This window comes from Rattus norvegicus, chromosome 15 (genome assembly GCF_021556685.1).
Source record: "Rattus norvegicus strain SHRSP/BbbUtx chromosome 15, alternate assembly SHRSP_T2T, whole genome shotgun sequence".
In the NCBI taxonomy this organism is placed as follows: Eukaryota; Metazoa; Chordata; class Mammalia; order Rodentia; family Muridae; genus Rattus; species Rattus norvegicus.
In genome coordinates this window covers 72,314,504-72,340,451 of record NC_141548.1, presented here as the reverse complement: position 1 = coordinate 72,340,451, position 25,948 = coordinate 72,314,504, and the positions used below count along the sequence as shown (strand labels likewise).

Here is a 25,948-nt window from a genome sequence, read left to right as displayed (position 1 = left end):
TGTGCTTAGCTCTGCCTATTGAGTCCTGGGATTTAAGGCTTGTGATATAAAACCAGGCTAAGTTTTTGAGAATTTCATATAATGTATTTTGATCATTGCATTAGATTTAGAAAAGCATTATGCATCAACTTACTGCCTGAATAGGACCCTCCATATTTGTTTATAGATAATAATTTCAAAGAACATATTTTTATAATTTTTGTTAGTATATATAATAAAGATTTTACTGAGAAACAGCTAGAAAAATTCACAATATATACAAGTTACAATGAATGAAATTTTATTCACACACTCCAGAGTCCTGAAAATTCTTCTCAAATTAACCCCTAAACTTCTCAGTGTGTCCCCATAGTCATGGCAAGAAATCTAAGTAGTTTTAAAATCTCTTAAAGAAAGATCCATAATATATTTCAACTTTCATTTTAGAGCTTGGCTGACTCTTCTTACCTGATTATTTTCATCTCTCAATTTTCTTAAATCTAAATACATAATAGTTTCACCACTGAAAATGTCCTGTCTTAAAACAGATTTTACTTTTAATTTTTATCCTTTCTTTTAATGAACTAGGTATATGAACATCTTGATTGAACCTGTAGTTATCATTTTCTAAACAGCTTTTAGACACAAGTCATGTGCTTGCTTTGTTTCCTTTTGAGTTAATTATTCCATAGGTATCTATATATGTGTTGTTAGATGGGCAACGTTAGTTCAAATTTGTAATATACAGGCTTTCAAAATAATCCTCTTCCCTATCTTGTTCGGTAAGGTACACATACACACACACACACACACACACACACACACACACACACACACACACAGACCAGATTCTTTCCCTTCAGATTATACACTATATAAAATGAATGAGGTCTGTTCTCTACATTGTTTGCATCACAGAACATAGAAAGGCACAATATAGATGTGAGCTCTTCATAAATATTTTATGATCTCTCCTGGTTGACTTTCTTATTACAATCCCTGAGGGGCCAGAATTGGATTCCCAATCCTGCAGTCTTACCTGAGAAAGAGGGTTCATGCTGATTTTGATAACTGCTAGATCAGAAAGTGAGTATGCCTTTCTCACTGCTGGATACTTTGTCTGTGACCAAAGGTTGTCTATTGATGTCCACACAGAGCTCTCATTAACACTGTAGAAGTAATACATGCACTCCACCAAGATATGTACCCCTCAGTGTTGAAAAATGATCATTCCTAAAATAAACTCTTTTTACATATAAATTGTAATTTACAGGAGGTCTCCCTCCTGAGCAGTGCAAAAATAGAGAAGAAAACTCTCTTGTGGATAATGAGTATATGCAGAATTCTTTAGTGGATAATCACAGACACTGGCAAAGGCAGGATGCATCTGTGCATGCATAATAACAGTCTCCAAAGCTGTGCTGCTTGGAGCATGCCTTGTTGCTGTGCGTAAAAGAAATTAATCCAGGGATGAAAAGTTATTATGGCACTGGCTTAACAAACTATAAAATAAACTTACTGTAATTACATTTGATAAGAAGTTAAGCATGTAGCATAATCAATGAATTTGAAACAGATGAGTCCGAGAGGATATGAACTACCCAGAGTGACAATTATTTAGTAATGCCTCAGGATATCATCTAGTTAGAAAACTGGTTGGAACTTAAACGTGATTGGTAAATTGTTCACGTTTACAATGTAATACTTCTCTTTGGTAAATAAAAACCTCTCCCTGAAGTGGACAACCAAAATTAGGTTTGGGACTTGAATCTGGTTTGGACAGGTTTTCTGAAGAGGCTGACTTTTCCCTCTTTCTGTTTCATGCCTCAGTCGCTCCCTTGTTCTCTTTCCAATTACTGATCTTACTTTTCTATACTTTAATCTTTCTACCTGACAGGACTTCATTCTGTCTCCTTTTAAAATATTTCCATATGCATCGTTCATTTTCTTACACCTCACAAATGTAAAACATGTTTTAACTTTATTATTGTTCTTTGTGGTTTCTTGCATGTGCATAAGTGTACATGTGTGTGAGTGCTTGGACATGGTGTGTGTGTGTGTGTGTTGTGTGTATGTATGTTATTGTGTGTATGCATGTGCACGTGTGTGCATATTTGTGAGTGTGTGTGTGTTGTGTGTATGTATGGTATTGTGTGTATGCATGTGCATGTGTGTGCATATTTGTGAGTGTGTGTGTGTGTGTGTGTGTGAACATGCTTTGCTTGTTAGAGGAAGGCTACATACTAGGGATCATACTCGGGTGAGTATTGCAAGATAAGCACTTACCAATATATCTCTGAGACATCCTATAGGTCTTTACACAACGCTTATGTATGAATGTTCCATTATGGTATTTCCACTGTGTACCCTCTCTCTTACTCTCACATTATTGAGACTTCCTCCTCCAACCTTGACCATAGATGTCATTTTTATCTTTCAGTTTAAATTGAGTTTCCTTCATTCTTAGTAACTCGTGATACACTGTCCTCCAGGAATAACATCCTGATACTCCAGAATGATCTCTTGTAAGACTTACCTAGAACCCATAAGGGAAAGATCCTTCCACAATTTCCGTTTATGTCTCCTTTAGTAAGTTCTCCACAATATTTGTGTTCCCCAAGAATGTATGCTTCCTCCTGTGGGCTCCCATCTGCATGCTCATCTGTTAATGCCAGACTTTGGCCAAACAAGGCAAGTTTCTAGTTTCTCCCTTCCATCATTCTATGATGTTTATTCTTGGTGTTGTTCATGTCCTGGGAACTAGAAATAGAGCAGTGAATACAAAATGCAGAACTAGGTTTATTCAAGGCTTTTTCAATATACTACTTCCTAAGATCCATATGAGACACTTGTTTGCTAAGATTTAGTGGGTATGAGACAGACATTGGGTTATTCAACTGGACTTGTATTTGACATGATTTCCACTTCGGTTCTCTTAGACCGAGTAAAACATGCTTGAAAAATTAATGACCATGAAAACAACCTTTTCAAAAGATGGCAGAAGTGAGATAGTTCAAAGTAGATAGAGGGTAAGTAGGAGACAGGAAGATATGATGCTTCATTGGAACTATGTTTTTTCAATAAATATGAATGATGAAAAAATATGGAGAAGCAAGAGAAAACGTGAGGTGTAAACAGCCCGCCACTTCCATCTTTCGTCACCTTAAAAGATTATTTTTTAGTCCAACTTTCAATAAAATAACATATTTTTTACACGGGATCTGAATATTATCCATTATGTTCACCGAACTGAAAGAAAATAGCATGGTTTTCAAACAACATAGACCAAGAAAAGTACTGAATAAATGTTAACTTAAGATTTTGTATATCAATTTATTGCTTAAAATAAATATAGCTGGTAAACATTGCCCTTAACAAATGTAATTGTATCTTCCTGCAATACAAAATTCTCTTTTATTATTAATATTTTGAAAAGCACAACTCCCACAGTAAGTATAGAAAACAGCTCCTACAATTCATTTTGTAGCAAATACCTACCCAAGAGATTAAGTAACTCAGCAAGTAGCAATTGACTCATGTAAACATACTTCCGTGATTTAGCTATGTAATCTACCTCAGGTATTTGAACATTTATAAGCTATTCTGCCTGTTGTTGAAGCTTATTTCAGAATAATGAGATAGATTATTTAACTGAAGCATAAAAACATTCTTCAAAACAAGACACACACACATACACACACACACAGAGATAGATAGATAGACAGAGAGAGAGAGAGAGAGAGAGAGAGAGAGAGAGAGAGAGGTGTGTGTGTGTGTGTGTGTGTGTGTGTGTGTTGGCCCAACCTTTTTTAGTAGAAATGCAAAGATATACTGTCTTATTTTGATGCTATATAGACAAGTAGATGACTTCTTAATTCTTTGTGATGATCCTGTAAAAGTTCCTAAAATTATATTAGTTATAATAGGACTTCTATTAATGTCCTTTCTGATGTCAGAACTGCACTGAGAACTCAGCCACTCTTCAAGTATAATGAGTTAATCTCTTCAAGACAGCAGGCCAGCATCTACAACTTGGAGCACAGCCCAAACAGTTGTCAAACTATTGACCAAAGGTCATAAAAATGTAACTAACATTTGCTATAACTGCAAGGATATAAGAAAACATACTGACTGGGCTTATCTATACAAAACTTCACAAATACTTAGGCACAAAAGTTATGGTTTTTATCTCTCTTTGAACCTGTAAAGCTGCTGATAGATGATAGATGTTTAGCCAGGTAATTACTATTAAACGCTATGCATGTAAACATTCTCTTTTGTAAATTTCTTATTCAATTTATGATTTGAATTTATGTGTAAACATCTGATGAACTTTTTACCATGTGATCATGTATTCTGAAAGATGTATAAGTGCTGAAGACAAAGAAATGCTGGACTCAAGAAGAGCTTTTTGGACAGAACTGAACTCATGAAGAACTTAGAAGAAAAGGCATAGCATTGGGAATAAAGGTGTTAAGACTACATGTTTTATGATTGTTCCAGCAGAGCAGGAGGAAAGAGCAAGATTCAAAGATAAGAGCAAGAAGAACTTTTTGAAGGAGAACTTTTGTAGAAGCTTTCTGGAGAACTAAGATCTTACAAATAAAAGCTAACACCATTTTTCATGGTGTACCTTTTTCTTCTTGTGACTTCAACTAGAAGGCTGGAAGTTGACTGTAGAGTTCCTGCAGAGATAAGACAAAGGCTACTTTAATTCATCTCCTGCTGTTTGATGATGACCTGCTAAACAGTTTCTTGCCTCAGAGAAACTCAGAAGGCAGATCAGCTACTGAAGCAATGCGTCTTAGATTTAAGATAGGTAAAAATTTCATTATTAAACGGCACCCCAAAATATCTTGTAAGACAAAGTCTTAGCCCTGCCAGAACTCTTCTCCATGGCTGCCTCAAGAAAAACAACAAGAGAGAAGAACTGCTGGGGTTGTTCCCCAGCATGTCTCAATATTATTTAGGTGGCATTTTGAGCTTTGGTAACTTAGGAAGCTTTGAATATTTTTTATTTGTTTGCTTTTCTTGTTGTTTCTGCTTTTTGAAAGCTGCTATATTAAAGTATGTTGGCTTAAAATAACTGAATTAGCTATATTGGTCTTCCTTCAGAGGAACCAGGTCCACTGCTGTCTCACCATCATTCCTTCCTCCAGTTCTAGAGTATTCTACAGCTATGGACCTCTTCTGAAGACCAACATGTACTTGATATCCATAAGCAAAGCATTCATATGCGTAAAATAAGTCAATGTTTTTAAAGGGAGATCAAAAAATGTTGTAGTCATACAATTCATTTGCAAATAGGAAGTACAAGAGATGCAATCACTTTCTATGTGAGTCTAATTTCTCATATTACTAAACTCAATCCTTCAGCCTCCAATATTTGGACACAATGTTTTTACAGTTCTGTCTCAGGTATCTGAGGTTCTGAAATACATTATTGTGCATTTTAAGATGATTCTCACTTATCTTATAACCTACAGTTAATACTTGCTTCTTTTCAGTTTTATCTGTTGGCAAGAACTTGGCCAGTTGTTATTTGTAGAAGTTGGACATTAGTGAAACTGAATTTTGCTATACTGGTTTTGGAATTGTATTTCTCTAAGGTTTCTTGGATTGCTTTGGAGTGTTGTTGAAATTACCATGAATTAGTAAGCCAGAGTAGTTCCATTCCCACCTTGTAAGCTGATAACTCTTGAGGACATTGTTATTACAATGAGATAACATATCTTTTGAAGATAATTCATATAATTATATCATTTTAGTTTCATTCATTATTAAACTATTTAGTTACACCATAACATAGCAGACTCTGTTCACTATTGCCTTAACTCTCTGCTGATGTAGTTTCCAGATAAACTTCAAGAATTCTGTTCATCCCATAGAATAGCATGACATCCACTATAGGGGTGAGAACTTCTATTTCAACTTTTCTGACACATTCTATTATTTTGTTACAAAGATACCACTGACTTGGTATCTGAGTCCTATCACATCTATTTCATTTGAAAATACTTTTGACTACTCATTTTAATATTCTATTCTATTTCTTAAAGAGCTTAGGAAAAATAATGTGTGTGATCCTGTATGAAATAGGTAGCTAACTTTTATTCCAAAGGATACATAGTATATACAAAGATATACAAGATAATTTTTTTCATTTTTCTCTTTCAAAGTTAACCACTCAGTCATAATAAAACTATTTAATTTCCATCCTGTAGCTGGTAACTTATTAGGTTCAAAAGATATGATTTACAAAGAAATTATGATAAATTATGATAAAGATTTAGTTACATAATGATTCAATTAAATACATTTCTACATTTATAATTTTGAAGTTATGTTCTATGTATCCAATTCTAATAATGCACCTTTGTCCATCATTTTAAATATTTACCTAAAATTGATATGTCACAATAAATATTAATGGCTCATGTAGTTAAAAGTGTTTTATCTTTAACTGTAGCATTATAGATTATAGATATAGATATAGATAGAGATAGAGATAGAGATAGAGATAGATAGAGATAGAGATAGAGATAGAGATAGAGATAGAGATAGAGATAGAGATAGAGATAGAGATAGATATAGATATAGATATAGATATAGATATAGATATAGATATAGATATAGATATAGATATGAATGAGCAAGAGATAGTTTTCCTCAATTTTAAATATAATACTGATTTACAAAAAGTTATTGATATATTTTAAAGTTCTGAAAAAAATCACATATATAATATCTTATCAATATTTATCATTTAATATGTCTTCAAATTCTACTTGTCTATTTTTAGGTTTTATAAAGTAGGAAGCATAATTGATAAGACTTTTTTAAAGGAACAAGAAAATATATTATAAGCAAACAAAGATAGTAGAAATCTACTACCTTTCTACTTTCCCCTAGGATATTGCTGGTCATAAGATTGTATCAAATATTCAATAACAGCATGAAATAATCAACAGTCATGTGCTAGAGGAACCTCAAGTTCAGTAGGAAAGAAATATGTTCTAATGGATTAAAAATAGTTCTGAAATTTGTACATGATTTCTCTCTATTTAGTATATAATTAAGTAAATAATATTTGCTTGTCAGTGCAATAACTTAGATAACTATAAAAAACACTCCATAGTGTATAAGAAAATTTAGTTGGGATATAAAAGCTGTGTAAGGATAAAACTATGAAACAGTATCATATTTAAAAGAAACAATAGTAGGTGGGTAGGTGGGCAGGCTTATAAGAAAGTATTTGACAAGCAAATTCAAGGTACTAGGCCATATCTCATAAAATGTGTACACACACACACACACACACACACACACACACACAAACACACACAGAGAGAGACAGAGAGACAGAGAGACAGAGAGACAGAGAGAAACAGAGAGAGAAGTTTCTTAAAATTTGTTCTCTCTCTCTCTTTCTCTCTCTCTCTCATTTTCTTTCAGGTTTGCAAGGCAAGGTTTCTGTATTATATAGCTCTAACACTGCCTTAGGAATCATAGATATTTACCTGCCTTTGTCTCCCGAATGCTGAGATTAAAGATGTGTACCACTACATCAAGCCCTTCATTTTTTTTTGTCTGGGTCCAATACCCTTGAAAATTTAATTTTAAGAAATAATGTTGCTTGTGGTTTCATGAATAACATACTAAATAAAATATGTCAGATATTTCAAGATTACTAAATGTATAAAATAATTCATACATAAAATTTCATAGAAACAGAGGACAAATAGGGGAATTTTAGCTTAATATTTCTAAATGAAAAATGTAACAAATATAATAAATCATATTTCTTAAGGTACTGGCAATTTACTTCAAATTCTTACATTGATCTTTATCCTTATATTCATAAACGGCATTCAAGAATTAGCACAATGCCATTGGTTGATGTTCATGAAGAATATTTTATATACATGTGGCTACTTCATGAGAGTCTAATGAATGTTCTTGCAAACGTATTTCTTTCTTACATATTTTAATTAAATGCTTTTGTTTACTAACAAATTATTTTTAAAAGGAGACTATCTAAAATATGAAAAAGTGCAATATGGTTTTAGTGATTATATTCAAATGATAAATCTTGCCCAAAAGAATAACAAAAAGATCTTTGTAACTTAATCTTACATTAAGTGTTTGCTCAAATCACAATTTAATATTTTCTTTATTAAATAATAATATTTACATATAAGGTGGAATTCGAAGGTAAATCCTGTTCAGTGGTCTTTGCTTTTTCTATTAATAAAGCCTAAAGTAGCTAATGATGAAATCTGGGCAATATAAATAATACTGACTCACACAAATGAGTCATGAGATCCTGTTGTCTCTATTCTAACCTCTTAGACTGCTTTACTCTAAAGTCTTTCAGTCGTTTGTATGATGTTGATCATGTAGAATGCAGATGCAGTAAGGAAAGTTATATTTACTATGTGCAGATGGACAAGAAAGACAAACAGAAGCTTACAGTGTAGACTGTTTTCTCTATGTCCAGGGAAACTTCCTTTGTGGAAAAAGTACTTCTTCATCCCCACTGACACAGGAGAGCTGAGGCATCCTAATAACAAGAATAAACATTTGAGAGAAAATACTTTTCTTCATTTACCTTTTCCATACTCTGCAAGGAGTGTCCGCTTTATTAGTAAGTTATTTTCTTATTTTACTTGAATTTTTAGAAGGTAAATTGCATTTATATTGAATTTCAACAACGTGTTAAAAACTCCTAAGTCAGCATCATATGAAAGAGGTAGTTTTTTCTTCATTCTTCAAGTTCAAGTTTGATTATTTACTCAAAATAGGAGTGTAAACAGGACTTTTCGACTACAAAGGTATTAGGCTATATTTGAATGTCTTAGAAATAGTCTTGTGTAGAAGACATCCATTAACTTAGTAGAAAATAAAATGATCTCTTTTGTTATGTTTACTGCTTTTACAAAATAACACAAATGCTATCACAAACATAATCCTTAGAGGAATAAAGACAACATGCTTTGAAGCAAAATTTAAATATTTAAGTTAGGAGGTATCTGATTATAGAAAACTAGGGTCTCTTCTCAAAAGGTAGCCTTTTACTGCCAGATCTATAAATCCAGGTGATATTTTACCTAAAATATCTTGCCACTATATTAAAAATGAGGATCATATTTTTTGATCACAGCTTAGTTGTAGAATACTAAAAACATTATCATTGAACATGACAAATATGAGGAATCAAAAGAAATTGTTTTCTAATAGTTTACAATTAATTTCAGGTCAAGTTAATATAAGACTTAAGGTTTCCTCAAGAGTAAAGTTGTGGAAGGACTTGAAGTTCTTGTCATATGAATTTATTACTTGATTGATTACAGTCACACCCATGTATTTTATATATAATTTATGACAAGAACTTCAAATATTTGAAGAATGAAATCAAAGAATATCTCAGAAAATGGAAAGATCTGTCATGGTCATGGATTGACAGGATCAATATAGTAAAAATGGCCACCTTGGCGAAAGCAATCTACAGACTCAATGTAATCTGCATCAAAATTCCAACTCACTTTTTCACAGTTACAAAGAGCAATTATGTGGAATAATAAAAAACCCATGATAGTGAAAACTATACTCAACAATCTTGTAACTTCTGGAGGAATCGTCATCCCTGGCCTCGTTTTATTACAGAGCAGTCACGATTAAAAACTGTATGGTATATGTGCAGAGACAAACAGGTAGGTTAGTGAAATAGAATTGAAGACCCAGGAATAAGTCCACACACCTATGGTCAGGCCATCTTCAATGAAGGAGCTAAAACCATCTAGTGGAAAAAGGACAGCATTGTCAACAAATGGTGCCAGTTCAACTGGAGGCCAGCATGTAGAAGAATGCAAATTTACCAATTCTTATCACCTGTAAAAAGCTTAAGTCCAAGTGGATCAAGGACCTCCACATCAAACCAGATACACTCAAACTAAAGAAGAAAAAGTGGGAAAGAGCCTCGATCCCATGGGCAGTTGGGAAATTTTCCTTAGCAGAACACCAATAGCTTATGTTCTAAGACCAAGAATTGACAAATGGGACTTCATAAAATTGCAAAGCTTTTGTAAAGCAAAGAACACTGTCAATAGGACAAAACAGCAACCAACATATTGGGAGAAGGTCTTTACCAATCTTACATCCAATAGAAGGCTGATATCTAATATATACAAAGAACTCAAGAAAGTTGACTCCAGAGAATCAAATAAGTCTATTAAAACTGGGTACAAAACTCCACAAAGAATTCTCAGCTGAGGAATATTGAATGGTCAAGAAACACCTAAAGAAATGTTCAGTTATCAGGGAAATGTAAATCAAAACAACCCTGAGATTCTACCTCGCACTAGTCAGAATACCTAAGATCAAAAAATCAAGTAACAGCAGATGCTGGCAAGGATGTGAAGAAAGAAAAACACCCCTCCATTGTTGTTGGGATTGTAAGCTGTTACAACCTGAGAACTCAGCTATATCACTCCTGGGCATGTACCCAAAAGATGCTCCAACATATAACATGGACACATACTTCACTCTTCTCATATCAGCTTTAATTATATTAGCCAGAAGCTGGGAAAACAAAACAAAACAAAGAAAACAAACAAAAAAAACAAACAAAAAATGATGTTCTTCAACAGAGGAATACATACAGAAAATGTACATTTACACAATGGATTACTACTCAGCTATTAAAAACAGCACCTTCATGAAATTCATAGGTAAATAGATGGAACTAGAAAATATCATCCCGAGTGAGTTAACACAGTCACAAAAGCACACACATAGTATGCACTCACTGATAATTGAGTAATAACATAATGAATGATGATAATAATGAATATTAGCCCAAAAGCTCAGAATACCCAAGATACAATTCACAGACCACGTGAAGCTTGAGAACAGGAAGACCAAAGTGTGGATATTTCACTTTTTAGAAGGGGGAAAAATACTCAAGGAAGAACATGCAGAAATGAAATGTGTAGTGGAAACTGAACGAAAGGCTGTTCAGAGATTTCCACACCTGGGGATCCATCCCATATTCAGATACCAAATCCAGACTATATTGAGGATGCCAAGAAGTGCTTGCTGACAGAAGCCTGATATACCTTTCTCCTGAGAGGCTCTGCGAGAGCCTGACAAAAACAGAGGTAGATGCTCACAGCAAATCATTGGACTGAGCACGGTGGTCCCCAGTGGAGTAGTTAGAGAAAGGACAGAAGGATCTGAAGATGTTTGCAACTCTATAGGAAGAACAAGAATATCAACAGAACAACCCCCCCCCCAGAACTCCCGGGGACTAAGACACCAATCAAAGAGTACACATGAGGGAGTCCATGGTTAGCATTGTCTGGCATCAATAGGAAGGCTTGTTTCTCCAGCCAGGGAAATGTCAGGGTGTTAAGGTGGAAGTGGGTGGGTAGGAGGGGCATCATCTTTATAGAAGCAGGGGGAAGGGGGATGGGGCATGGGAGTTTGGGAACAAGGATAACATTTAAAATGTGAATACATAAAATATCCAATAAAATTGTTTCAGAAGTATATGAATATATATACACTTCCAGAATTATATAATATATAATTGTGTATATTATATATATATGATTTTGGAAGGATTTATATTATTTACTTTTATATTATCAAAGTATGAATATGTGCCTAAAGTGACTACTTAGGAATAATAGTATGAACAACACAGAAATGCATGATAAGAAGGTAAACTTAGGTCCTAAACTGCATTAAGATCTGCTGGTGAAAGAAAGGGAAATGATGGAGTACTTGCCCCTTTGACACTGGAGAATTATAATGGGTAAATATTTCTACCTTCAAACTCTATCATAAACGTATCATACTAGAGGACAAGGAATCACTGAATTTATTTATAAATAACCTTAATAAATATTATTACAATGCATATTTGTTCGCTGTAATTCCTTGTAGTTAGACAAAAAAAACCTATTCTCTGAATATGTAAATAGTACAATTTGCCTTTTCAGAATATGTAAATAGTACAATTATCACCCCGGCCAGATACCTTTATTCTTTCTTTGAGAATGTCTATAAGAAAAGCAAAATTGGAGTAAAACTTTGGAAATCTTTATAGTTAACCATTTAAAAGAAGTAGAGCCTTGTAAATTAACAAGACACTAAAGTCGGTCCGTGTAAGAAATGTCAGCATGATATGCAGCTAGGCTGCCTGCATACTGTGAATCTCTCTATCAGATAGCATAAGTCTCTTTGAATGTGACCTGTTATCTAGGTGTGAGGATCACAGGAGAAATAATTGCTGAAGGATTCATCCAGCTGAGTCTCTATTTTATCTTAGTATTTATGAAAAAGTAGATAAAGGATGGTACTCAATCGACCAAGATCAGAGTTTATGGCTCCTTCTGGATGTTAGTCTTGAACTGGTGCAATCAGGGTTGCCTTAGCGCAAGCTGATAAAACATAAGAATCAACAATTTAATCTTTCTTACAACAATAATTATTATAAAAATAATAGTATTTACATTCAGTAAAAAAAGGAAAGAGAGCAGTTAGCTACTTTTTGTAACACTTCTTTAATTTTACTTTAAATAATTATGGTATGCAATCTTACGTCATCTGTAGTAAATGGGATAAAAACATATTCAATTTATTGGGAGACAAATTAGTGTAAACAGAAGATAATGGAAAAAGGATGAGCAGAGAATTTGTGAAAATACCTTTAATTATACTATATGATACAGTATCAATGTGATTAAAAATAAGTTTGCTAAGAAAGCTGAGTAATCTTTGCCTTTGATGTGTTGTATTAGAAACAATGTTAAAAACTCAAAATGCTCAAAATGCTTGCATATATTTAGTTAAATTAAAAATAAAATATCAAAAACCACTATCCTTTGTCAGTCTTACCTAGTTGCCTACTGCAAAGTGTAAGAATATGTGTTCCCATATTTTATTTAATAGTATATTAAATTACTAATAGTATATATTCACGGACCAATACTAAAATACTGATATATTATACAAATGAGGATACATAAAGATATCCAGAAGTGATTCTTAAACATAAAATGATAATTTTTATTACTTTTATTTTTTTTATAATTTTATTTTTTTAGTTTTTTTATTTACTTAATACTTAATAATAATTCTTTGGTTTCCAGGCAAACATCCCCCTCCCCGCTCCCCTTCCTTATGGGTGTTCCCCTCCTAACCCTCCCCCCATTGTCGCCCTCCCCCCAACAGTCTAGTTCACTGGGGGTTCAGTCTTAGCAGGACCCAGGGCTTCCCCTTCCACTGGTGCTCTTACTAGGATATTCATTGCTACCTATGAGGTCAGAGTCCAGGGTCAGTCCATGTATAGTCTTTAGGTAGTGGCTTAGTCCCTGGAAGCTCTGGTTGCTTGGCATTGTTGTACATATGCGGTCTCGAGCCCCTTCAAGCTCTTCCAGTTCTTTCTCTGATTCCTTCAACGGGGGTCGTATTCTCAGTTCAGTGGTTTGCTGCTGGCATTCGCCTCTGTATTTGGAGTATTCTGGCTGTGTCTCTCAGGAACGATCTACATCCGGCTCCTGTCGGTCTGCACTTCTTTGCTTCATCCATCTTGTCTAATTGGGTGGCTGTATATGTATGGGCCACATGTGGGGCAGGCTCTGAATGGGTGTTCCTTCAGTCTCTGTTTTAATCTTTGCCTCTCTCTTCCCTGCCAAGGGTATTCTTGTTCCCCTTTTAGAGAAGGAGTGAAGCATTCACATTTTGATCATCCGTCTTGAGTTTCATTTGTTCTAGGCATCTAGGGTAATTCAAGCATTTGGGCTAATAGCCACTTATCAGTGAGTGCATACCATGTATGTCTTTCTGTGATTGGGTTAGCTCACTCAGGATGATATTTTCCAGTTCCAACCATTTGCCTACGAATTTCATAAAGTCGTTGTTTTTGATAGCTGAGTAATATTCCATTGTGTAGATGTACCACATTTTCTGTATCCATTCCTCTTTAGAAGGGCATCTGGGTTCTTTCCAGCTTCTGGCTATTATAAATAAGGCTGCGATGAACATAGTGGAGCACGTGTCTTTTTTATATGTTGGGGCATCTTTTGGGTATATGCCCAAGAGAGGTATAGCTGGATCCTCAGGCAGTTCAATGTCCAATTTTCTGAGGAACCTCCAGACTGATTTCCAGAATGGTTGTACCAGTCTGCAAACCCACCAACAATGGAGGAGTGTTCCTCTTTCTCCGCATCCTCGCCAGCATCTGCTGTCACCTGAGTTTTTGATCTTAGCCATTCTCGCTGGTGTGAGGTGAAATCTCAGGGTTGTTTTGATTTGCATTTCCCTTATGACTAAAGATGTTGAATATTTCTTTAGGTGTTTCTCAGCCATTCGGCATTCCCCAGCTGTGAATTGTTTGTTTACCTCTGAACCCCATTCTTTAATAGGGTTATTTGTCTCCCTGCGGTCTAACTTCTTGAGTTCTTTGTATATTTTGGACATAAGGCCTCTATCTGTTGTAGGATTGGTAAAGATCTTTTCCCAATCTGTTGGTTGCCGATTTGTCCTAACCACAGTGTCCTTTGCCTTACAGAAGCTTTGCAGTTTTATGAGATCCCATTTGTCGATTCTTGATCTTAGAGCATAAGCCATTGGTGTTTTCTTCAGGAAATTTTTTCCAAGGCCCATGTGTTCCAGATGCTTCCCTAGTTTTTCTTCTATTAGTTTGAGTGTGTCTGGTTTGATGTGGAGGTCCTTGATCCACTTGGACTTAAGCTTTGTACAGGGTGATAAGCATGGATCAATCTGCATTCTTCTACATGTTGACCTCCAGTTGAAACAGCACCATTTGCTGAAAATGCTATCTTTTTTCCATTGGATGGTTTTGGCTCCTTTGTCAAAAATCAATTGACCATAGGTGTGTGGGTTCTTCAATTTCTGGGTCTTCAATTCAATTCCATTGGTCTATCTGTCTGTCTCTGTACCAATACCATGCAGTTTTTATCACTATTGCTCTGTAATACTGCTTGAGTTCAGGGATAGTGATTCCCCCTGAAGTCCTCTTATTGTTGAGGATAGTTTTAGCTATCCTGGGTTTTTTGTTATTCCAGATGAATTTGCAAATTGTTCTGTCTAACTCTTTGAAGAATTGGATTGGTATTTTGATGGGGATTGCATTGAATCTGTAGATCGCTTTTGGTAAAATGGCCATTTTTACTATATTAATCCTGCCACTCCATGAGCATGGGAGATCTTTCCATCTTCTGAGGTCTTCTTCAATTTCTTTCCTCAGTGTCTTGAAGTTCTTATTGTACAGATTTTTTACTTGCTTGGTTAAAGTCACACCGAGGTACTTTATATTATTTGGGTCTATTATGAAGTGTGTCGTTTCCCTAATTTCTTTCTCGGCTTGTTTCTCTTTTGTGTAGAGGAAGGCTACTGATTTATTTGAGTTAATTTTATACCCAGCCACTTTGCTGAAGTTGTTTATCAGCTTTAGTAGTTCTCTGGTGGAACTTTTGGGATCACTTAAATAAACTATCATATCATCTGCAAATAGTGATATTTTGACTTCTTCTTTTCCGATCTGTATCCCTTTGACCTCCTTTTGTTGTCTGATTGCTCTGGCTAGAACTTCAAGAACTATATTGAAAAAGTAGGGAGAGAGTGGGCAGCCTTGTCTAGTCCCTGATTTTAGTGGGATTGATTCAAGTTTCTCTCCATTTAGTTTAATGTTAGCAACTGGTTTGCTGTATATGGCTTTTACTATGCTTAGGTATGGGCCTTGAATTCCTATTCTTTCCAGGACTTTTATCATGAAGGGGTGTTGAATTTTGTCAAATGCTTTCTCAGCATCTAATGAAATGATCATGTGGTTCTGTTCTTTCAGTTTGTTTATATAATGTATCACGTTGATGTTTTTCTGTATATTAAACATTCCCTGCATGTCTGGGATGAAGCCTACTTGATCATGGTGGATGATTGTTTTGATGTGCTCTTGGATTCCGTTTGCCAGAATTTTATTGAGTATTTTTGCGTCGATATTCATAAGGGAAATTGGTCTGAAGTTCTCTTTCTTTGTTGTGTCTTTGTGTGGTTTAGGTATAAGAGTAATTGTGGCTTCATAGAAGGAATTCGGGAGTGATCCATCTGTTTCAATTTTGTGGAATAGTTTGGATAATATTGGTATGAGGTCTTCTATGAAGGTTTGATAGAATTCTGTACTAAACCCATCTGGACATGGGCTCTTTTTGGTTGGGAGACCTTTAATGACTGCTTCTATTTCCTTAGGAGTTATGGGGTTGTTTAACTGGTTTATCTGTTCCTGATTTAACTTCGGTACCTGATATTTGTCTAGGAAATTGTCCATTTCCTGTAGATTTTCAAGTTTTGTTGAATATAGGCTTTTATAGTAAGATCTGATGATTTTTTGAATTTCCTCTGAATCTGTAGTTATGTCTCCCTTTTCATTTCTGATATTGTTAATTTGGACACACTCTCTGTGTCCTCTCGTTAGTCTGGCTAAGGGTTTATCTATCTTGTAGATTTTCTCAAAGAACCAACTTTTGGTTCTGTTGATTCTTTCTATAGTCCTTTTTTTTTTTTTTTTCTACTTGGTTGATTTCAGCTCTAAGTTTGATTATTTCCTGCCTTCTACTCTTCCTGGGTGTATTTGCTTCTTTTTGCTCTAGAGCTTTTAGGTGTGCTGTCAAGCTGCTGACATATGCTCTTTCCTGTTTCTTTCTGCAGGCACACAGCGCTATGAGTTCTCCTCTTAGCACAGCTTTCATTGTGTCCCATAAGTTTGGGTATGTTGTACCTTCATTTTCATTAAATTCTAAAAAGTTTTTAATTTCTTTCTTTATTTCTTCCTTGACTAGGTTATCATTGAGTAGAGCATTGTTCAATTTCCACGTATATGTTTGCATTCTTCCTTTATTTTTATTGAAGACCAGTTTTAGGACGTGGTGGTCCAATAGCACGCATGGGATTATTTCTATCTTTCTGTACCTGTTGAGGCCCGCTTTTGACCAATTATATGGTCAATTTTGGAGAAAGTACCATGAGGAGCTGAGAAGAAGGTATATCCTTTTGCTTTAGGATAGAATGTTCTATAAATATCCGTTAAGTCCATTTGGCTCATGATTTCTCTTAGTCTGTCGAAATCACTGTTTAATTTCTGTTTCCATGATCTGTCCATTGATGAGAGTGGGGTGTTGAAATCTCCCACTATTATTGTGTGAGGTGCAATGTGTGTTTTGAGCTTTAGTAAGGTTTCTTTTACGTATGTAGGTGCCCTTGTATTTGGGGCATAGATACTTAGGATTGAGAGTTCATCTTGGTGGATTTTTCCTTTGATGAATATGAAGTGTCCTTCCTTATCTTTTTTGATGACTTTTAATTGAAAATTGATTTTATTTGATATTAGAATGGCTACTCCAGCTTGCTTCTTCTGACCATTTGCTTGGAAAGTTGTTTTCCAGCCTTTCACTCTGAGGTAGTGTCTGTCTTTGTCTCTGAGGTATGTTTCCTGTAGGCAGCAGAATACAGGGTCCTCGTTGCATATCCAGTTTGTTAATCTATGTCTTTTTATTGGGGAGTTGAGGCCATTGATGTTGAGAGATATTAAGGAATAGTGATTATTGCTTCCTGTTATATTCATATTTGGATGTGAGGTTATGTTTGTGTGCTTTTCTTCTCTTTGTTTTGTTGCCAAGACGATTAGTTTCTTGCTTCTTCTAGGGTATAGCTTGTCTCCTTATGTTGGGCTTTACCCTTTATTATCCTTTGTACTGCTTGATTCGTAGAAATATATTGTGTAAATTTTGTTTTGTCATGGAATATCTTGGTTTCTCCATCTATGTTAATTGAGTTTACAGGATACAGTAACCTGGGCTGGCATTTGTGTTCTCTTAGGGTCTGTATGACATCTGTCCAGGATCTTCTGGCCTTCATAGTTTCTGGCGAAAAGTCTGGTGTGATTCTTATAGGTCTGCCTTTATATGTTACTTGACCTTTTTCCCTTACTGCTTTTAATATTCTTTCTTTATTTTGTGCATTTGGTGTTTTGACTATTATGTGACGGGAGGTGTTTCTTTTCTGGTCCAATCTATTTGGAGTTCTGTAGGCTTCTTGTATGCCTATGGGTATCTCTTTTTTTAGGTTAGGGAAGTTTTCTTCTATGATTTTGTTGAAGATATTTACTGGTCCTTTGAGCTGGGAGTCTTCACTCTCTTCTATACCTATTATCCTTAGGTTTGATCTTCTCATTGAGTCCTGGATTTCCTGTATGTTTTGGACCAGTAGCTTCTTCTGCTTTACATTATCTTTGACAGTTGAGTCAATGATTTCTAGGGAATCTTCTACTCCCGAGATTCTCTCTTCCATCTCTTGTATTCTGTTGGTGAAGCTTCTATCTACAGCTCCTTGTCTCTTCTTTTGATTTTCTATATCCAGGGTTGTTTCCATGTGTTCTTTCTTGATTGCTTCTATTTCCATTTTTAATTCCTTCAACTGTTTGTGTTTTCCTGGAATTCTTTCAGGGATTTTTGTGTCTCCTCTCTATGGGTTTCTACTTGTTTATTTATGTTTTCCTGGAATTCTTTCAGGCATTTTTGCGATTCCTCTCTGTAGGCTTCTACTTGTTCTCTAAGGGAGTTCTTCACGTCTTTTTTGAAGTCCTCCAGCATCATGATCAAATATGATTTTGAAACTAGATCTTGCTTTTCTGGTGTGTTTGGATATTCCATGTTTATTTTGGTGGGAGAATTGGGCTCCGATGATGCCATGTAGTCTTGGTTTCTGTTCCTTGGGTTCCTACGCTTGCCTCTCTCCATCAGATTATCTCTAGTGTTACTTTGTTCTGCTATTTCTGACAGTGGCTAGACTGTCCTATAAGCCTATGTGTCAGGAGTGCTGTAGACCTGTTTTCCTGTTTTCTTTTAGCCAGTTATGGGGACAGAGTGTTCTGCTTTCGGGCATGTAGTTTTTCCTCTCTACAGGTCTTCAGCTGTTCCTGTGGGCCTGTGTCTTGAGTTCACCATGAGGTCACTTGCAGGGGAAAAGTTGGTCCTACCTGAGGTTCCGAGGCTCAAGTGTGCTCGTGGGGTACTGCCTAAGTTCTCTCAGCGGCAGCAACTGAGAAGTTCTGCGCTGCTCTTTCCGGGAGCCTCTGTGCACCATGGTTCCAGATGGCGTTTGGTTTTTTCCTCTGGCATCTGGATGTGCACAGAGTGCAGTCTCCTCCGGTCTCCCAGGCGTGCCTGCCCCTCTGTAGGTTTAGCTCTCCCTCCCACGGTACCTGAGGTTCCGAGACTCAAGTGTGCTTGTGGGGTACTGCCTAAGTCCTCTCTGAGCCGGCAGCAACCGAGAAGATCTGTGCCGCTCTTTCCGGGAGCCTCCGTGCACCAGGGTTCCAGATGGTGTTTGGTGTTTTCCTCTGCCATCTGGACGTGCACAGAGTGCAGTCTCTTCTGGTTTCCCAGGCATGTCTGCCTCTCTATTACTTTTATTTTTACATTCCAGTTGTTACCCCCTCCCACAGCTCCACCTTTTATTCTTCCTCTGCCTTGTCTCCAAGAGGATGCTATGTTTCCCCACACACCAGGCCTCCCCACTCCCAGGGGAGCTGAATTCTCTTGAGGATTAGGAGCATCTTTTCTCACTGAGGCCAGACCAGGTTGTCCTCTGCTGTTCTGTGTTAGGAGCCTCTACCACCTAGTGTATGCTGCCTGGTTAGTGTCTCCGCGTCTGAGAGATCTCAGAAGTTTGAGTTGTTTTAAAATTCATTGTTGACTATTAGAATTATCTATAATTGTGTACAAATGAAGTGAAAGGCCATGCTTTACACTAGCATACACCAGTAGGCAGCATGTTTTCGATTATTTAAACTATAAATATTATCCCTAATAATCCCTCTACTCTGCTTCAATATAAATTTGCTGTTATTTAGCAAGCAAGTAATTGGAAATGTTATACAAACAATTTTCATGTGTAGTATCAAATTTACCAGCTGATTTCACAGTGAAGAGCTGGATTCGACAGCGTCAGAATCAATAACATGAACCGATTCATAATCAGATTAATTCTCCTAAAGTAGAAAACAACATTTTCTTGCATTTTAGAAGCAATCTTAAGTATTGTGTGAATTTTACAGAAAAAATAATTTTAATAGTGTTATGAGTAACTGACAGACTTCAAAAGGAAACACATTAGAGTATTAACTATCAACTGTACTTTAATCAATGCAGCATGCAATCTTGGCAGGAGAGGTAAAATATTCTCATACTTGGAATTGACAACATAAGCATTAATAATTTATTTGAGGCCATTTATCATTTTTAGAAAATCTTGAACATGAAGAACAATGGAAACTCTGAAGTAAAGGAAACTAAAATGTTACTATTCTAATTGATATCTCAACTAGGATTGAGATACAAAAATAATATAATATATAATAACTTATTATTGTAACATAGAGATAAATGATTATTTACTACATGATTGATAGTTAAATGTGTCATATCATTCTCAAATTACACCAAATAAGGCATGATATAACTACCAATTTTCATTCTTACTTTTTAAAGTAATTGTGGTTCCTTAACCCAGTAGAAATTTCTGTCATAGATAAATTAATAAAACAAAATCCCACTATTTTATTTTACTTTTATCACTACAAAGATAATACTATGAAATTAGAAATGTCTCAAAACACTTATGCTCTTACCTAAGATAAACTATTAAACACACACACACACACACACACACACACATTCACATACTAGCATATTTCCATATATACACACACTGTGCCCTGTGTTTCTCATTATTTTTTTTTCATAATTCTCACTTCCTAGATTTTGTTTCTAAACAATTCAATTGCATAAGAAAGATGAGGGTGAATAAAGAGTTAAGGGATAAACACAGGTTTTAAAGGTTTAAGGTATAGTAATAGCTAAAATTACTAATTCTAATTTTTATTAACTCATATTACTTTTCTATCTTTAACAAGTAACAAACTTCCTCTGTATTTAGTTTGGTTTTGCTGTTCACTCACAATTCTCCTTATAGTGCACTTTAACCGAAGTCTGTAGTGTGTTTTATGTGTACTGAATGTTGAAGAGAAGAGCGGTTTCCTTTCTCTTATCAATGTCACTGCTAGGTTCTAAGCTTACACTGTTATTTTTATTGTTATGTAAGTGTATTTTTACATGAGCAATGATAATGTACTTTGTTTTAAACTAAAGAAAAATATGCAATAATTATCATCATTCTGTTCAAGTAATAACAGAATATTATGAAATCAAAAAATCATCTTTTTGCATCTATATAAATCTAATACTGGTCATTATAATAATTCAAATATTATCACTAGGTATATAAAAAGAATTGAGTACTGAGTATTTCTTTTGGAATTCAAAATCTCTACAAAAGTCCTCCCAAGATTTTCTTAGATTTGACAGCATATATATTATCAGAATTTCAAAATGAGCAAATTGCAAATACCAAGTGCGTAACTATATGTAAGAACATAGATAAACTAAAAATCTAAGCGCATGTTTGTCTTCTGTCCAGTAAGCTTACTACACAACATTTGATATTTCTCATGCCCTCTTTTGTCTTTCGTTTCCACACTAACCATCATGAGTTTTTTAAAATGGTAGTGCCCCAGGACATGTATGAGAAATGACCAATGGGAGGAGCCCTTCATCCTGCTAAGTCTCAACCCAGCACTGTAAGGGAATGTCAAAGCAGGGAAGTGGGAAGGTTAGGTGGATGGGTGGGGAACAACTTTATAGAAGTAGGGGTAGGGGGATGGGATAGGGAATTTATGGATGGAAAACCAGGAAAGGGGATAACATTTGAAACGTAAATAAAAAAAATCCAATATAGGGTTGGGGTTTTGGCTCAGTGGTAGAGCACTTGCCTAGCAAGCGCAAGGCCCTGGGTTCAGTCGCCAGCTCTGAAAAAAAAAAAAAAAAAAAGGAAAAAATCGAATAAAAAAAGAGAAATGACTAATTTAACTTTTAGTTTTTCTTACAGCTTTTGTAACATTTTGCACAATATACTAATGGCATGTCTCTTTTATCTTTGTTAAAATATTACATTCCACTAATTTATATTTAAAGTTGGTTATCTGCCTTGGGAGGTTGGATTTGTTTAAACAGAATAACTTCAGAAAGTGTACAGTAGTTTATGTTTCAAAAATGAAGTGAATTAGTACCAGAGAACAGCTGACATTCAAGGGAAAGCTAAGGAGACACAGAATAAGTTTTACCATATTTTTCTCTACTGATTTGTCTTAAGTGTGGTTCCACATCAGGTCGTCTGCACTCACCATTGCTAACAATCAGGCACTCACATTAAAACAAAATAAAACCATTATTTTTTGGTATTAACGCTTTCAGATTTCATAACATATGCAGGTATTTCAGTTAGCTTGCATTATTTCTTCTCTCTCAGTTTCTGTCTGGCTCTGTCTCTATCTCCTCATCGCTGTTTCTGTCTGTCTATTGTAGCGAACTATGTCTCATTTCTAGTGCACTTAGGTGCATCCTCCTGGAGGAGGTGACAATTAGGAAGAAGAATACCTCTGAAAAGAACTGAGCCAGCCTCTCCCAAAGGCGGCAAGGGCCAGGAACTCCACAGTTATTGGTGGGAGCTCAGGGACCCTTCCCCACTTTCTCTTGAGCTTTGTGTAGGTGTAGGTCTTAACACGGGAAATAAAATCTTTCCTAATCTGAGAACAGTAACTATCAAGAGAAGAAATTTTCTTCCCAGTCATTCTATGCTGCTGGTTAACCATTATCTCCTGTGAAAACAAGCTTCTCTTGTGAAGACAAAAATAACACTAATCTGTATGTTAAGCGTAAGTGTTTAGAAGGCCTTCCCCTTTTAAAATGTGAGAGTCAATCGTGAAATGAGGAGTAGGGCAATAAACTGAGAGCAGAGGGAGTGGGAAATAAAATAAAAATACTTGTCCATCAAAGAATACTATTTTTGTCTTCCATATTAAATTACTTAATAGTATATTATAAGGCTTATAAACCTAAATGCATAACAAGACAAATTGATAGCCTTGAAAAAGTGCAAGTTACAGAAACTCCATTGGGGAAAAAAGGGGAATTCATGATGGTCTATGAAATCTCAAGTGTGGGTTGTAGTGCAGTCTAATGCTATGTCAAGAAAATGTAGCCTCTGAAAGGGTGCCAGAAATTCAAGTTTCATGACACACTTTGATTTTTATCCACACCGATACTGACAGAGGCAAACGAATTTTCATCTAAAGACTCTACCTTTTCTGTATTTTTCTAAATTGGATATTTTTTATTTATGTCTCAAATATTATCCACTTTCACCCACCCAACCACCCACTCTTTACTGCCTACCTGCCCTGACATTCCCTTTCACTGGGGGTTCCACTGTTGCGGGACCAAGGGCTTCTCACTGGTGCCCAAAATGGCCATTCTCTGCTACCTATGCAGTTGGAGCCATGGATCTGTCCATGTGTACTCTTTGGGTGGTGACTTAGTCCCTGGGAGCTCGGGTTGGTTGGTATTGTTGTTCTACTGGTATTGCAAGCTCCTTTATGTCCCTTAATCCTTTCTTTCACTCATCCAGTGAGGATGCCGTTTTCAGTTCAGTGGTTGGCTGGGAGCATTCACCTCTGTATTTTTTATGTTCTGGAAGAGCATCTCAGAAAACAGCTGTATCAGGCTGTTTTGAAAGCTTTCAACAAAGTATTATCCTGTTTAATTGCAAAGTATTAAAATGTACTATTCCAATACAGTTCCCTCAAGCTGATATGAAGATCAGGAAAAACAAACAAAAATAAAAACTCAATTAAAAAAGATTAAGAAACCATCTAGACCCAATAAACGTGTCTTAGAGTTTTATTGCTCTAATGTACATTATGACCAAGACAACTCGAATAAAGTCAAACAGTTACTTGGGGCGGGCTGGCTTATAGTTTCAGGCTTTCCATCTATTATCACCATGGTAGGAAGCATGGCATCATGCAGGCAGACTTTGAGCTGGAGGAGTCAAGTGTTCTACAACTTGATTTAAAAGGAACCAGGAAGAGATTCTCTTTCCACACTGGGCAGAACTTGAGTATAAAAATCTCAAAGGAGGGGGCAGACACTCCTTAGAAGCCAGAGGAGACTATTCCCTGACCACATTTCTGACTCTAGAGGAAAATGCCTAGCGCCATCTGGGCACACTGTGCACAGGGACCCAAGAGGCAGACCCTTCCGCGTTGCTGTCCTCACAGAGAGCTGAAACCCAGCCCTGAGAAAAGACTTTAGGCACGAGACCAGAGGTAAGACCAACATTTCTGCTTCAAGTGACCTGAATATTGGACTCAGGACAAATAAGGCAAAATTCCACTGGGACCAGACACTTCCGGTTTCTAGCTGGAGCCCAAACCTTGCTAATCCCAGCCCACAGCTCCCTGCTCCCGAACGCCATGGGCGAGAGACCTCAACGCCCAGACTGGTGTGCACTCCTGAGATTGCAGGGCAGAAGAGGCCGCCAGTACTGCCCACCCTTGCCTACATCCCTGGTCCAAGAGAAAACTGTATAGGTCCTCTGGGAACAGGAAGATAGGGGCACTCAAGCTGTAGGATCGCTGAGGTCCAGACTGCACCAGGATCTGAAGGTACACAGTCAAACAGCTCCCTGCACCCAAATCCCAAGGGAGGTAGAGCTAGACCTTCAGAGGGGCCGATACACCTGGAAAGACTACTCTCTTCCTAGAACTAGATTTTAAATTACATTTGATCATGATGATGGAGGACTTCAAAAAAGACATAAAGAACTCCCTTAGAGAAATACTGGAAAAGACAAATAAACAAGTAGAAGCCTATAGAAAGGAAACGTAAAAATTCCTAAAAGAATTACAATAAAACACAATCAAACAGGTGAAGGAATTAAAAATGGAAATAGAAGCAATAAAGAAAAAACAAAGGGAGACAACCCTGGATATAGAAAATCAAAGGAAGAGAAAAGGAGACATATATACAAGCATCACCAACAGAATACAAGAGATAGAAGAGAGAATCTCAGGAACAGAAGATTCCATAGAAATCATCAACACAACTGTCAAAGATAATGTAAAACTGAAGAAGCTACTGGCCCAAAACATACAGAAAATCTATGACACAATGAGAAGATCAAACCTAAGGATAATAGGTATAGAAGAGAGTGAAGACTCTCAGCTCAAAAGACCAGTAAATATCTTCAACAAATTTGTAGAAGAAAACTTCCCCAACCTAAAGAATGAGATGCCCATAAACATACAAGAAGCCTACAGAACTACAAATAAATTGGAAAAGAAAAGAAACTCTTCCCATCACATAAGAGTCAAAACACCAAATGCACAAAACAAAGAAAAAATATTAAAAGCAGTAAGGGAAAAAGTTCAAGTAACGTAAGAAGGCAATCCTATCAGAATTACACCAGACTTCACAACAGAGAATATGAAAGCCAGAAGAACCTGGACAGATGTCATACAGACCCTACGAGAACACAAATGCCAGCCCAGGTTACTGTATCCAGCAAAACTCTCAATTAACATAGATGGAGAAACCAAGATATTCCATGACAAAACCAAATTTAGACAATATCTTTCTACAAATCCAACCCTACAAAGGATAATAACTGGTAAAGCCCAACACAAGGAGGCAAGGTACACCCTAGAAAAAGCAAGAAATTAACCATTTTGCAGCGAAACAAAGAGCAGGAAAGCACACAAACATAATCTCACCTCCAAATAAGAAGATAACAGGAATCAACAATCACTATTCATTAATATCTCTCAACATCAAAGGACTCAATTCCCCAATAAACAGACACAGATTAACAAACTAGATAGGCAATGAGGACCCAGCATTTTGCAGCCTATAGAAAACACATCTCAGAGACAAAGACAGACACTACCTCAAAGTAAAAGGCTGGAAAATAATTTACCAAGCAAATGGTC

At 36.1% G+C, this 25,948-nt stretch overlaps 1 long non-coding RNA gene across 2 annotated transcripts in view; it reads right to left on the bottom strand.

Annotated features, from left to right (window-relative positions):
* Window positions 1–2,547: 2,547 nt before the first annotated feature.
* The window catches only part of LOC102547864 (uncharacterized), a 38,389-nt gene continuing 14,988 nt past the window's right edge, over window positions 2,548–25,948 (bottom strand). For both annotated transcript variants that reach the window (XR_015638400.1, XR_015638401.1), the window contains exons 2-4: window positions 8,453–8,542; window positions 4,613–4,664; window positions 2,548–2,739 (exon numbers count right to left, since the gene is read on the bottom strand). This is a non-coding gene — a long non-coding RNA (uncharacterized LOC102547864). The remainder of the gene's footprint in view (window positions 2,740–4,612; window positions 4,665–8,452; window positions 8,543–25,948) is intronic.